This window comes from Arachis hypogaea, chromosome 17, assembly GCF_003086295.3.
Source record: "Arachis hypogaea cultivar Tifrunner chromosome 17, arahy.Tifrunner.gnm2.J5K5, whole genome shotgun sequence".
NCBI lineage: Eukaryota > Viridiplantae > Streptophyta > Magnoliopsida > Fabales > Fabaceae > Arachis > Arachis hypogaea.
Genome location: NC_092052.1, coordinates 63,931,236 through 63,942,315, shown reverse-complemented (window position 1 = coordinate 63,942,315; position 11,080 = coordinate 63,931,236). Strand labels below are relative to the sequence as shown.

The 11,080-nt window shown below is 37.5% G+C and overlaps 1 non-coding gene across 1 annotated transcript; it reads left to right on the top strand.

The window, feature by feature from the left end:
- The first annotated feature begins 894 nt into the window (after positions 1 to 894).
- On the top strand, positions 895 to 1,002 carry LOC112768679 (small nucleolar RNA R71). Its single transcript, XR_003186080.1, has one exon. It is a non-coding gene; the product is annotated as a small nucleolar RNA R71 (small nucleolar RNA).
- Positions 1,003 to 11,080: the final 10,078 nt, after the last annotated feature.

Below are 11,080 nucleotides of genomic sequence, written 5' to 3'. Positions count from 1 at the left end.
CTCTATGGTCTCTAGATGAGCCTCAAATTCCTTTGGTTCCTCAAAGGGAAACTCCTTATAGGTCAATGGACGTCCCAGGAGGTCTTCCTCACTAGGATTCACGTCCTTCTCCTCCTCTCTGGGTTCGGCCACACCAAGTAAGGTTATGGCCTTGCAATCTCTTTTTGGATTCTCTTCTGTATTGCTTGGGAGAGTACTAGGAGAAGTTTCAGTGACTCTTTTACTCAGCTGGCCCACTTGTGCCTCCAAATTTCTAATGGAGGACCTTGTTTCATTCATGAAACTCAGAGTGGCCTTAGATAGATCAGAGACTATATTTGATAAGCTAGATGGATTCTGCTCAGAATTCTCTGTCTGTTGCTGAGTGGATGATGGAAAAGGCTTGTTATTGCTAAACCTGTTTCTTCCACCATTATTAAAGCCTTATTGAGGCTTTTGTTGATCCTTCCATGAGAAATTTGGATGATTTCTCCATGAGGGATTATAGGTGTTTCCATAGGGTTCACCCTTGTAATTCACCTCTGCTATTGCAGGGTTCTCAGGATCATAAGCTTCTTCTTTAGAAGAGGCCTCTTTAGTACTGTTGGATGATTCCTTCAATCCATTCAGACATTGAGAGATCATATTGACTTGCTGAGTCAATATTTTATTCTGAGCCAATATGGCATTCAGAGTATCAACTTCAAGAACTCCCTTCCTTTGAGGCGTCCCATTATTCACAGGATTCCTTTTAGAAGTGTACATGAATTGGTTATTTGCAACCATGTCAATGAGTTCTTGAGCTTCTGCAGGCGTTTTCTTTAGGTGAATGGATCCACCTACAGAATGGTCCAATGACATCTTAGATAATTCAGACAGACCATCATAGAATATATCCAGGATGGTCCATTCTGAAAGCTTGTCAGAAGGACACTTTTTGGTCAGTTCCTTGTATCTCTCCCAAGCTTCATAGAGGGATTCACCATCCTTCTGTTTGAAGGTTTGAACATCCACTCTAAGCTTGCTAAGCTTTTGAGGAGGAAAGAACTTGGCTAAGAAAGCCGTGACCAGCTTATCCCAAGAGTTCAGGCTATCCTTAGGTTGAGAGTCCAACCATATTCTAGCTCTGTCTCTTAGAGCAAACGGGAAAAGCATAAGCCTGTAGACCTCAGGATCAACCCCATTGGTCTTAACAGTATCACAGATCTGCAAGAATTCAGTTAAGAACTGAAAAGGATCTTCTGATGGAAGTCCATAAAACTTGCAGTTCTGTTGCATTAGAGAAACTAATTGAGGCTTTAGCTCAAAATTGTTTGCTCCAATGGCAGGGATTGAGATGCTTCTTCCATGTAAATTGGAATTTGGTGCAGTGAAGTCACCAAGCATCTTCCTTGCATTGTTATTATTTTCGGCCATGTCTCCTTCTTTTTCGAAAATTTCTATCAGATTTTCTCCAGAGAGTTGTGCTTTAGCTTCCCTTAGCTTCCTCTTCATAGTCCTTTCAGGTTCAGGATCAGCTTCAACAAGAATGTTCTTATCCTTGTTCCTGCTCATATAAAAAAGAAGAGAATAGAAAATATGGAATCCTCTATGTCACAGTATAGAGATTCCTTATGTAAGTATAAGAAAAGAATAATGGAGGAAGGAAAAGATAAGAATCCAAACACAAGGGAGAGGAATGAGTTCGAATTCTTGGGTGAAAGAGGGGTGTTAGTAGATGAATAAATAAACAGAAGGGGATGAGAGATGAGAGAATTTCGAAAATTAAATAAATTAAAATAAAAGTATTTTTGTTTTTAAATTGAATTTAAAATAAAAATTCAAAAATTTAAAAAGAAAAATAAAATTAAATCAAATTAAAATTTAAAACAAATAGTTAATTAAAAAGAAATTTTGAAAAAGAGGGAAGGTGATTTTTGAAAATTAGAGAGAGAGTTAGTTAGGTAGTTTTGAAAAAGATATGATTGAAACAAAAAGATAGGATTAGTTGGAAAGGATTTGAAATTTAATTTTGAAAAGATAAGAAGTTAGAAAAGATTTTGAAATTAATTTTGAAAAAGATATGATTGAAACTTAATTTGAAAAAGATTTGAAAAGGAAATTTAAAAAGATTTGATTTTTGAAATCAAAGTTGATTACTTGACTAACAAGAAACTAAAAAGATATGATTCTAGAGTTTAAAGATTGAACCTTTCTTACTAGGCAAGTAACAAATTTAAAAATTTTTGAGTCAATCACATTAATTGTCACCATTAATTTCGAAAATATGAAACAAAAATAAGAAAAGATTTTTGAAAATTATTTTGAAATTTTCGAAAATCATAAAAGAAAAATGAGAAAGATTTGAATTTTTTGAAAAGATTTGAAAAAAGATAGAATTTTTAAATTGAAAATTTGATTTGACTCATAAGAAACAACTAAATTTTAAAAGTTTTGAAAAAGTCAACTCAGATTTTCGAAAATTTATGAGAGAAAGAGGGAAAGATATTTTTTTGATTTTTGAATTCTTAATGATGAAAGAGAAAAACACAAAATTGACACAAAACATAGAAATTATGAATCAAAACAACTAATGCATGCAAGAACACTTTGAATGTCAAGATGAACACCAAGAACACTTTGAAGATCATGATGAACATCAAGAACTTATTTTTGAAAAATTTTCAAGAAAAGAAAACATGCAAGACACCAAACTTAGAAATTTTTAAAGTTCAGACACTAATAAATTGAAAATGCATATGAAAAACAAGAAAAGACACAAAACAAGAAAAATTAAAGATCAAACATAGAAAATCATCAAGAACAACTTGAAGATCATGAAGAACACATGCATGAATTTTCGAAAATAAAAGAAAATTATAAAAGCATGCAATTGACACCAAACTTAAAAATTGACACAAGACTCAAACAAGAAACATCAAATTATTTTTGATTTTATGATTTTATAAAGTTTTTTTTGGATTTTTTTTCGAAAATAAAAAATAAAAAGCTTAAAATTAAAATAAAATTACCTAATCTGAGCAACAGGATGAACCGTCAGTTGTCCAAACTCGAACAATCCCTGGCAACGGCACCAAAAACTTGGTGTTGTTGCCAGACCAAACTTGTCACTGTTGTTGCTGGAAACAAATGTGAAATTGTTGTTCCTTCTATCCCCGGCAACGGCGCCAAAAACTTGGTGCACGAAATTGCGATCATCAATAATGGCGCCAAAGACTTGGTGCTCTCAAACGTGAATCACACATTGTCACAACTTCGCACAACTAACCAGCAAGTGCACTGGGTCGTCCAAGTAATAAACCTTACGTGAGTAAGGGTCGATCCCACGGAGATTGTCGGCTTGAAGCAAGCTATGGTCACCTTATAAATCTCAGTCAGGCGGATTCAAATGGTTATGGTGAATTGATAATAAAAATATAAATAGAACGTAAATTAAAGATAGAGATACTTATGTAATTCATTGGTGAGAGTTTCAGATAAGCGTATGGAGATGCTTAGTTCCTTCTGAATCTCTGCTTTCCTATTGCTGTCATCCAATCCTTCATACTCCTTTCTATGGCAAGCTGTATGTTAGGCATCACCGTTGTCAATGGTTACATCCTGTCCTCTCAGTGAAAATGGTCCAATGCGCTGTCACTGCATGGCTAATCATCTGTCGGTTCTCGATCATGCTGGAATAGGATCCATTGATCCTTTTGCGTCTGTCACTACGCCCAGCACTCGCGAGTTTGAAGCTCGTCACAGCCATCCCTTCCCAGATCCTACTCGGAATACCACAGACAAGGTTTAGACTTTTCGGATCTCAAGAATGGCCGTCCATGGATTCTAACTTATACCACGAAGACTCTGATTAAGGAATCCCAAAGATACTCATTCAATCTAAGGTAGAACGGAAGTGGTTGTCAGGCACGCGTTCATAGGTTGGGAATGATGATGAGTGTCATGATAATCACATTCATATTGAGGTGCGAATGAATATCTTAGAATCGGAATAAGCTTGAATTGAATAGAAAAACAATAGTACTTTGCATTAATTCATGAGGAACAGCAGAGCTCCACACCTTAATCTATGGTGTGTAGAAACTCTACCGTTGAAAATACATAAGAACAAGGTCCAGGCATAGCCGAATGGCCAGCCCCCAAAACGTGATCAAAGGATCAAAAGACAATCCATAGATGTAAATACAATAGTAAAAAGTTCTATTTATACTAAACTAGTTACTAGGGTTTACAGAAATAAGTAAATGATGCAGAAATCCACTTCTGGGGCCCACTTGGTGTGTGCTTGGGCTGAGCATTGATGCTTTCACGTGTAGAGGCTTATCTTGGAGTTGAACGCCAGTTTGTAACCTGTTTTTGGCATTTAACTCCACTTTGCAACCTATTTCTGGCGTTTAACTCCAGAATGCAACATGTAACTGGCGTTGAACGCCAGTTTGAGTCGTCTAAACTCAAGAAAAGTATGGATTATTATATATTTTTGGAAAGCCCTGGATGTCTACTTTCCAACGCAATTGAGAGAGCACCATTTGGAGTTCTATAGCTCCAGAATATCCACTTTGAGTACATGGAGGTCAGAATCCAACAGCATCTGCAGTCCTTCCTGAACCTCTGAATCTGATTTTTGCTCAAGTCCCTCAATTTCAGCCAGAAAATATCTGAAATCACAGAAAAACACATAAACTCATAGTAAAGTCTAGAAGTGTGATTTTTATTTAAAAAATAATAAAAATATACTAAAAACTAACTAAATCATACTGAAAATCATGTAAAAACAATGCCAAAAAGCGTATAAATTATTCGCTCATCAGGCAGCCCTGGCCAGATCAGAAGATATCATCCGAGATCGACCTCCCTGTTTCAGGTAACACTCAGAACAAAGAGTCTATACATGTTACCTTTTGTGATACTAACTTGGTTCAAAGTATCTTGGAAGAATATGATACAGGAAATCAGGTTCAAGACAAAGAAGGAGAAGCCCTAAATCAAGAAAAAGTCATTTTTGGGCAACCTGAATCTGAAACAGATGCTGCTAGAAATTCTGCAGGAGACAATTCTGTTTTGTCTCCTAAATCAGGCAAAATTTCTGAGAATACCAGTTCTTTGGATCTTACAGTTACCGAAACTGCTCCTAAGTCTACAAGACCCCGTGAGTGGAGATTCTTAAAGAATTATCCATAGGAATTTGTTATTGGGGATGTCTCTCAAGGTGTCAAGACTCGTTCCTCCACTAGAAAAGCAAATGAAGAAACAAACTTAGCTTTTCTCTCTCAAATGGAGCCTCAAAACATCAATGAAGCACTCAATGACCCTTCTTGGGTAAAGGCTATGGAGGATGAGCTTGGTGAATTTGAAAAGAATCAAGTTTGGACACTTGTTCCTAAGCCAATTGGAAAGAAAGTGATCAACACTAAGAGCATATTTAGGAACAAGTTAGGAGAAGATGGTAGCATTACTAGAAACAAAGCAAGATTAGTGGCACAAGGATAGGATCAAGAGGAAGAGATAGACTTTGATGAATCCTTTACCCCTATTACCCGAATGGAACCCATAAGACTTCTTCTAGCTTATACCGCTCATTGTGGTTTCAAATTGTATCAAATAGATGTGAAATGTGCATTTTTAAATGGTGTAATAGATAGAGAAGTGTATGTGGTACAGCCACTTAGTTTTGAAAATAAGAAATTTTCTAACCATGTTTTTAAACTCTCAAAAGCTCTCTATGGACTAAGACAAACTCCTAGGGCTTGGTATGAAAGACTTAGTTCCTTTTTCTTGAAAAATGGATTTCAAAGAGGCACCACAGACACTACTCTATTTATTAAAAATTCTAATGATTCTTTCATTTTAGTCCAAATTTACATTGATGACATTATATTTGGATCAGCAAATAGGACCCTTTGTACTGAATTTGGAAAACTCATGACAAGTGAATTTGACATCAGTATGATGGGTGAACTTAATTTTTTCCCTGGGCTTCAAATTAAGCAAACTGAAAATGGCATTTTTATTCATCAAGAGAAGTATGCCAAGGAACTAGTTAAGAAATTTGGTATAGAAAATGCCAAACCCATGGGAACACTTATGCACCCTAACTCAAAGTTAGAAAAGGGTGAAACTGAGAAAGATGTTGATGAGACTAGGTATAGAGGAATGATTGGATCTCTTATGTACCTAACTTCCTTTAGACCCGATATTATGCAAAGTGTTAGAATGTGTTCAAGATTCCAATCAAAACCAGAAGAATCACATCTTTTAGTAGTTAAAAGAATTATGAGATATGTTCATGGCACATCCAATTTTGGTTTATGGTATCCTAAGATTGATGAATTTTCTGCAGTTAATTATTATGATGCAGACTTTGCTGGAGATAGAGTGGATAGAATAAGTACATTAGGCATATGTTGTTTTCTTGGGAAGTCCCTAAACGTCTGGTCAAGTAAGAAGTAGTCCACAGTGGCATTATCCACTGCAGAGGCTGAGTATATCACTGCTTCTTCTTGTTGCTCTCAGCTTATTTGGTTGAAAACCCAACTTGCTGATTATAAGTTAAATGCTAAAAATATTTCCTTGTTATGTGGCAATATGAGTGCCATAAATATTTCCAAAAATCCAGTCTTGCACTCTAGAACTAAACATATTGAGGTGAGATTTCACTCAATAAAGGAACATGTTAAAAAAAGGAATATTAGCATTCAATTTAGTAAATCAGAAGATCAATTAGAGAATATTTTCACCAAACCTCTAGCTAAAGACAGATTTTGCAAACTTAGGACAAATCTAGAGATTTTAAGTCATGATTATTTATTTGCGCCTTGCTGATGTATTTGTTGAAGTTTTTGTCTCTGATAAACCCCAATTTTGTGGTTTATATTGTGTAGAATTTGGGGGATTTTGTCAATATTTTCCACACTTATTGATAGAAATTGCATGGTTTTGTGTTCCCTTCCTAATTTTGCTTCATGATTGAAAACATGCTTCTTTTGCTTTAAAAATGCCATATTTTTATCCCCTTCTATTACCATTTGATGCCGTGATATGTTTGTTAAGTGATTTCAGAGTTCATAGGGTAGAAATGGACTAGAAGAGAGAAATGAAGCATGCACAAGTGGAAGGAACATGAAGAATTGAGCTTTGGAGAATCGGCTGCGACGCGCATGCGTGGCCCATGCGCACGCGTGGGTGCAAGAGGCTAGGAATGGCACGCGAGAGTGGATGCATTTGCGTGGAATGGCGAACTCCCATCGACGCGTACGCATGCCTGACACGTACGCAAGGCTCGTGAAACTCAGACGACGCATAAGCGTGACCGACGCGCACGCGTGACGCCCAGCACGTGACCTCATTAATGAAATTGTGGCTGGCAATTTCTGATGAGCTCCATGCCCAAATTCAGCTGGATTCTGCATGGAAAAGACCCAGGAACTCTAGGGGGAAAGGCGGGGATCATTCATTGTAGACTTTACACACATTTTGGCTAGTTTTTGGTTCTCATGCTCTAGAAAGGAAAAACTCTTACTCTTCTCTAGATCTAGTTTGATTTGATCTTCCCTTCTTGAAATTCTGAATTGGTTTTGTTGATTTTAGTTTTAATTACTCACTTTGAATTCTCTACTATAATTTTGTTTAGATCTTGTGTTAGAATTTGAATTTTCTTGTTGTTTCTCATATCTTTCTCATTTTATTAACTTTGCAGATCTTGAATTTCTATGAGTACATTGATGTTTCCCATGATTAATAGTGTTGTTGAGTTGTTCTCCATTGATAATTGTTAGTGGGTAGTTGTAATTTTCAATTAAGTTGCAATTTGAATATGTCTTTCGTTGATGCATCCCATGTGTTTGATGAAATGTTTTCTTTGATTATGGAGTAGTTTTCTTTACTCTTGGCCTAGGCTAAGGAAATTGGGTAAACTTGAGTCATTGGGTCTAATTGATTTGGTTATTTGAGAACCCTTAGTGGTCAATTTGATAACCATTGACACTAGCCTGCTACTAAGTCAATTGGTAGCTAGGTTAGGATTTATGGATTGATGTTGATCAAGCCATTTGATATACTTCAAGCATAGAAGTAAGCTTAATGAGCTTGGTTCCTCATAATTGTCAAGATATGGTTATTAGACAAGGATAGTGACCCTAATTCCTATGCCTAGCAAAGAATGCCTTTTATTATTCATACTCAAAACCCAAAAATACCAATTTCTTGATTATTGTTATAGTTAGTTTAGTTATTTACCTAGTTATAGAATAGAAATAGATTATGTTCTTTTGCTAGATTGAAATTGCCTTTACTTTGCTCTTAGTTACTTGATTCAATTCTTGCACTTCAAGATTTCTTGTATGTTAAGTCTAGTAGTTTAATTTCTTTATCATGACTCTTATCCCCGGAATTCTAACCAATATCGATGCACATGTTTGCCCATTTCTTGTGAGACGACCCGAGGTTTTAATACTTCGGTTTACATTTATTGGGGTTGAACTTTGTGATAACCATTTATTAAAATTTGATTTGAGGATTGTTGTTGGTTAGAACTATACTTAGAACGGGATTTTATTGAGAAATTCTTTACCGACAAGAATTCTTGCATCAAATTTTTGGTGCCGTTGCCAGGGAATGGTTGCAACGTATGCCTTGATATTGGTTATGTGAATATGTGAATAGTGGAGATAGTTTACATGCTTTTACTATTTTGTTTTTAGTCTAGATTTCTTTTCATGCATGAGCTATGACTCCCAAGTTTGATGACTCTGTCTCAACCGAACTCTAGCTTAGCCGAGCTTGATCCTGAGATTGAAAGAACTTTGCTACACACTCGGCGAGCTAGGCGGTGGTTGGACTACACGGCTAGTACTTCGGCCTCTCTAGAGGAACCCTCCGAACCACTAGACGGAACCGAGAGTGACTTAGAGTCCACTACTTCCTATTCTTCTATTGGCACCACTAATAGATCTTTACATCCTACAGGTGATATTTTCATGGCAAAGCTACATAGAATCACTTTGCACAAACAAAGGGCTCCGTATCTTATTCTTCAACCATTGCAAGCTAGGTATCCAAATCTTGATCCGAACTTTGAGTTGAAGAATAGTTTGATTAATTTTCTTCCCAAGTATTATGGACTTCCGGGACAAGACCCCATTAGACATCTGAGAGATTTTCAAGTTGCTTGTTCTACGGCTCGAAGGTATAGAGCCGATGAGATTGCCATTATAGTTTTTGCCTTCCCCTTCTCTCTTGAGGGGCAAGCAAAAGAGTGATTCTATTCCCAACCGGATGTGGTAGTGACCGAATGGGATTTGTTGAGAAGAGAGGTTTTAGACAAGTTCTTTCCATCGGAGAAGACCGACTATATCTGGAAAGAAATCTCTGGTATAATGCAAAAGGACCAAGAGACCCTATATGAGTATTGGATTCGATTCAAGAGGCTCTTGGAATCTTGCCCACACCATGGATTGGACACTCACTTGCTCATTAGTTATTTCACCAGAGGTCTTTGCACGGCGAATAAAAGATTGCTCACCGCTTCTAGTGGTGGTTTCCTTTCCAAAAATAAGACAGCGACGGAAGCTTGGAGCTTGATAAATGATGTCGCTGAGGCTACACAACATGTAAGGGTAAGGAGTAATCCCCTCAAGGGTGTGGTGCAAGCAACCCCTTCCGAATCAAGTTTGACCAAAGTGCTTGGGGATATGACTACTCTCCTCACGGAGATGCGCAAGAAACAAAAGGCATTCTACTCAATCCAAGCCGTCCAAGCCCCACCCCAACCACTCCAACTTGAAGGGCCTCCTAGAATATGTGGCTTATGCTCTAGAACTGCACATTACACCAACCAATGCCACCAAGTTCAAGAGGATTATACCCTTGCAGTAGCCAATGTGAACTATAACAACCGTCCACCCTATCACTCTAAGGGCCAAAACAATTACTCTCATAGTAATAGTTCCAACCAAGGTCAACATTCCCTTCCATGGTAAAGAAGGCCAAGAAAACTCCGGAGTTTGAACTAAACATGCTTCAAGTATTCAAGAAGGTCGAGGTAACCATCCCACTTCTCAATGCTATTCAACAAATTCTGAAGTATGCTAAGTTTTTAAAAGACTTGTACATACACAAAGATAGGATTGGTGAGTTGGAAACATTGTCATTGGGTAGTTCCATTTCTTCATTGATGAAGCCTATTCCGGAAAAAGTGTAGTGACCCCGGACCATGCTTAGTATCTTGCCGGATTGGTGGAGTTGCATTTCGTGACTACATGTGTGATTTGAGGGCTTGTGTGAGTATTATGCCACTCTCTATATTTGCGAGGTTGAAGTTAGCCCCATTGAAAAAGTCGGCCGCCAAATTTGCCTTAGCTGATAAGAGTGTGATTACCATAGTAGGGATAGCGGAAGATGTGCTTGTGGAAATCAAGGATTTGGTGTTTCCGGTTGATTTCTATATCCTTGGGATGCCTCAGACGGATAATAGAAGTTCTTCCTCCGTTTTGCTTGGTAGACCGCTCTTGAAGACCTCTAAATTCAAATTGAATGCCTTTACCGGCACATACTCTTTTGAGGTAGGTGACAAGACTATCAAGTTTAACTTAGAGGAGGCCATGAGACACCCACCTGAAGAACACTCCAATATCCGATGTGATGTGATTGATGAAGTAGTAGCAGAGATACAAAGAGAAGAACATGACAAGTTGTGCCACCTTGTTGTTGAAGGGGAGGACAAAAATGAGGATGAATAAGAGAAATTTGATGAGGATGAGCTTCATGATCTTAGTGAAAAAGAACCTCAACTTGAAGCAAAAAGTGAATTGAAGCCTCTACCTTCTCATTTGAAGTATGCATTCCTTGAGGATAACCAAAAGAAGAGAAGCTCCTATCAAAGAAGGCTCAACCCTACCATTCTTGATGTGGTGAAAAAGGAAGTCACAAGGCTACTTGATGCGAATATTATCTATCCGATTTTCGACAGTGAGTGGGTGAGCCCGGTCCAAGTCATTCCAAAGAAATCAGGAATCACTACTATCAAAACAGATGATGGTGAAGAGGTCACTACAAGAGTGCAAAATGCTTGGCGGGTATGCATTGAATATAGGAGGCTAAACGC